This window comes from Quercus robur, chromosome 2, assembly GCF_932294415.1.
Source record: "Quercus robur chromosome 2, dhQueRobu3.1, whole genome shotgun sequence".
Classification (NCBI taxonomy): domain Eukaryota; kingdom Viridiplantae; phylum Streptophyta; class Magnoliopsida; order Fagales; family Fagaceae; genus Quercus; species Quercus robur.
Window position 1 is genome coordinate 36,789,690 of NC_065535.1, and position 5,101 is coordinate 36,794,790.

Here is a 5,101-nt window from a genome sequence, read left to right on the forward strand (position 1 = left end):
TCTCAAAACCAACAAAATGACCAGATTGATCATTATACTAGATAAAGAACAGTATATAATGACCAAACCAATCACCCAAACAAGCCAATTTCATCAATTAAGCTCAATTTGAACAAAATCCCCAATTCGGGTATATTCAAGCCATAGAATATTAAATTTTTCACAAATCACCAAATTGATCAAATTAAACTATCAATAACAGTTATACATCCACATATGATAAAAACCCATTGATCAATTTGAAGAAAGTAAACTTGAAACATCAAAAACCCCAAAATCCTATAGGTTCGAAATTTCACCACAAATGCATGATTTAATGCATGAAACATGAAAATAAATGCAAAAGGAAGGGTAAAAGGGTCTTACCGGCCTTAGAGGAGAAAAACCTTGCAAAAAGAACGGAGGAAAACGACAAAAAATCTTGATTGGAGCCTTGACCGATTGGATAGAGAGAGAAAGTGTTTGAAAACTTTTTGAAAAAGTGTTTGAATACGTGTACACACCAATTTTATTTGTTCAGAAACTTATTAATAATAGCCGGGATAATGTATACACCAATTTTATTTGCTTGATTTAACATTAAGTCCAATAATGTACACACCAATTTTATCATTTAAGCCGAGGCTACACCTTATGTTCTTTTTGTGCATGTGCTACACTTTCCCGAGCACAAAATCTTACGATATGTACTAAGGTATTCATGATTGGCTAGTAAATAGTGGTGAGACGGTTATTTATGCCTTTCTCAATAAGTTCAAGTTCAAAAATCAAAAGCATGTGACTTCAAGATCAAGATCATATGATCAAAAGCTATAAATATCTTCCCACATAACATGCACTACAAAGCTTCAACTAGTAAGGTGCAATAAATAAGTTCATCCAAGCTAAACAAAGTACATAAGCATGTTATGTAAAGATTAAATTGGCCAACCTAGATTTCAAATCCAAGAAAAAAAAATGCAAAACACAATTTGCTTCCCTTTTCCTTTTTCCCTTTTTTTTTTTTTTTTTTTTTTTTTTTTTAAAGAAGAAACAAAAACAATCCTAGAATGAAATGCATGAATGTTATGCAATGCAAGACCTAGAAACAACAAATAAAAAAAAAAAAATAAATAAATAACAATAGTCACAAAGAGTAAAGCAATGAAGCACAAGGACCATGTCAGAAAGACTCACTTAGATTGAGCCTTTTGCATCTAAAGCTTTTTAAATGCACCTCGAGCATTGGAGTTCTTATTCACATGAGAATGATTACCAACTCTAGGATTGGAATAAAGGTTTAAAACCTTTACCAATTCACCAATAAGTACCATAAGATCTTGTGCTTGAGGCACAGACACTTTTGGTTTGTTTGCTCTCTTAGCAGCTTGTAACAGTTTGGATGAATGTGCCCAGACTTTCCACAAAAATGACAAACCCAAGCAGGCTTACCATGCAACTTGTCCTTAGTAAGGGTAGACTCCTTAGGTTTAGACTCTTTCAGATCAACCTTAATCTTCCTAGATGGTGTAACTTCTACAGATTTAGCCTCACTCACAGAGGGTTTGACAATCTCACTCATAAGGGGTTCGGAAGACGAAGAAGGAACAAAGTTTGTGGAATGTGGTGCAGATACAGAGATGCTTTCTACAAAACCCAAGCCAGTTTTGTCAGAGGGAGACTTTTGAACTCTTAGCATGTGATCTAGTTTGAAGCTTGCAGGCCTATCAGTTTGTTCTCTAGCAACAGATAGTTCATGTTCCAATTTCTTGACTTTTTCAAGCAAAAGCATATTCTCAATCTTCACATTATTCAAAAGTTCAGTAGCATCAAATAAATTCACAAGCAAATTTTTCTTATCAAGCTCAAGAGAAGCAATTTTCTTTAAGCCTAATTCAACACTCACAGCATCCTTTACAACAACTTTGCAAAGTTTTTTATAGGCTTCTTGAAGATCTGCATCCTCAGAGAGTGATAGGCCACAAACTGAATGACCCCTTGTGATAGAAATTAATTAATTAATTAGCCAAGTTATTAATTAATCAATTTATCATGCAAATGCGTGATAGCACAAACAAATCACCAATAAACTAATTAACTAGTGGAAAATAAATAACACGGTGATTTGTTTACGAATGGAGAAAACCTAACGGCAAAAACCCCACCAGGTGATTTTCAGGTCACCACTCCCGAAACTCCACTATTATCACAACAAGCGGTTACAAGTAAAAGAATCCCAAGTACCTTACCAACCTACAGTTGAACCCTCACTCCAATACCCAATTAGACTTGTTCTATAGTGACAGTTCCCCTTTCTGATGCACGACTCCAAAGTACGTGACTAACCAATTATGCGGATCCCAGTACGTGACTTCAATCACCAACTAAGAAGATTGTTGGTTGCAAAGTTATTCAGTTCATCCACACGATGAAGATCAAGAAGATGCTTGGTCACAAAACCCTACAGTGCACATACACAGCAACTTCTTTAAGAGAAAAAGATGAACTAGGGTAAGAATTTCGTCTCTGGTCACAATTTACTTGAACAGAGTTTGCTCAAAACTTGTGCAACTTGTGAACTATTTGACAGCTCTTAAAACAATCCTTTTATATGTCTAGGGTTAGGAAAAAAGAAAGCCCAAAGACATATTCACGAATCCCAAGAAAATCATATTAGAATTCTGAAATTCTTAAACCTCGATAGATAGGAGGTGTTGAGCAGGTGTCGAGCACACTGGGATTTGAATAGCTTTCTTAAACTCGATAGATGCAGCTGTCGAGCTTTAATGAATTTGCATTATCAGCTTGTTTTCTTGGACAGACTTGAAGGCTTCAACACTTGATCTTGAAACAAGATTTCTTGAAGTATTTAAACACATCCTAAATCTACCAAAATACAAGTAAAGTGCGTTTTGTCAAAGGATAAGCCAATTACATAAAATCATGACATATGTTCTTTACATGTGACACACATATGTCCTAACAATCTCCCCTTTTGACAATCTGTGACAAAACCACAACAAATAAATGAGCATATGAGAGAAGTCATAAATCACTCAAGTCATATTCACTTGTTGAATACAATAAAATTTATCCTAACACAAACTTTTGAAAAACTTTGCAAGAAGAGAGTTTATGGCAAGTAGACTTTGACAACCTGTATTTCTGAAATACTTTAAACAAAACTCATCAAGGCATCTTTGTGTGAAACAGAAATAATAGATTGCATACAAGTATAAGAAACATGTGTATTAAGGGAGAAAAGAAACAATACATGAAGGGGTAGGTGAAAGAAAAACATACACCAATATAAATAAGGAGATAGGTACAATGTATGTCAATAAATGGTCACAAGACCTTATGTACAAGAATAATGTATCTAAAAAGAAAGAAAAAAAGATACATAATATCCTCACTACATCCCTTAAATGAGCATATGAACACTCCCCCTAACAAAATGGTCCTATACTAACTCTCCCCTTAAGAATGACTACTCTCATATCCAAAACTACTCCCCCTTTTTGTCACGAGTGACAAAGGGTAAGAGTGTCAAGTAGACATCTCATCGGTAGAGCTAGCATCTCCATTAGCATCATCCGAAGTATCATCGTCATCACCATCATCATCATCCTCATCCTTAGAATCAAAAGCCACGGGAGAAGGTGGTGAAGGAGTAGCCTTAGGAGCAAAACCACCCATGGATGCATGTCGCCATGCAATACGATCGACACGAACGTTCACCTGATACAACTCCGTAGAAAGTGTATCTAGGCGAGTATCCATGCGCTGCAGCTGCATCATGATGTCTCCTAAAGTCACATCGCCCGAAGAAGAGAGAGGAGCAGAACGGGATGGAGCTAAATGGGAGGGAGGAGCTATTGAATCCGACTGCCGCGACCGAAACTAGGCCTCACTACGTTTAACGATAGCGTAATCTATGGCACACATGACGGTGAAATGGTCGAAAGAGGGAAAAGGAACGGAAAAATGGCGTAAGATCCTCATGATAACGGAAGGAAAAATGAGCTTATCACAAGACGCCGAATCTAGATGAACATCTATAATAGAAAGAATGAAATGAGAAGGGAAATCTATAGTAAGATGCTCAAGAAGAGATAGCAAAAATTGAGCACGAGGATCTGTAATGGAGATATAGTGAGAGAGTGGATGCAAAACAAAAGTCATCACCATGTTCATGAATCTAGGACCTTTAGCAAAAGGTCGACATGGTGTAAACAAACGCTCACCCCAAACAGAAAGGCGCTCACAAAAAGTAGACATGAGTTCATCCCTAGACACAGTCCTTAGACGCTCACAATTAGGATAGTCAGGAAACTCTATCCTAGGGACCTAATGCACATCCGCAACAAGTTGCGGTGTGATAGGAATGCGCGTACCTTGAACTTGAGTGAAGAAAAGAGGTACTAAACGATCAATCTCGTGCATGTTGGAGTAAAACTCCTGGATAAGCACAAGAGGACAGGTGACTAGGACGTCACACAATGACTCCCATCCCCTATAATGAATGACAGAGGGAAGGTCGGTGTCGACAAAGTCCGACAGAATGACTCGGCGTTCTGAATGAATGCCTCGTCTAGAAAAGTTCTCCGAGAATCACTTAAAGGCATCATCATCACGGAACCGAATATGAGATAGTGTAGGATCAGAGGACAAAGAAGCTCCGGAACGAAGAAGGTTCCGGGCTGGAATGGATTTACGCTTAGGTGCCATAAACATGACTAACGTAAACAGAAAGAGAGGGAGAGAAAGAAAGACAATCAGAAAAGTCCCAACCAATTTCAAATATAACAATTATATTGAAAAGAGAGTAAGTATGCATGGGAAATGCATGAACATGTGACATCCAAAGGAAATTGCATCATGAACTCAGCCCAATCCAAACCTATCAGCACACAAACAAATAGCACACATCTAAATGCATGACAATACTATTATAATGCTAATGTGATGCAATGTATGAGGTTTTAAACTCATTTAAGTGAAAACCCATCCCAAAATTTCAATAATAACTCATCAATTTTGAAAAACCCCAAAAAAATTTCAAAAACCCTAAAACCTAGGTTTCAAAACATGAAATGCATGAATGTGAAAGGATTAAAAG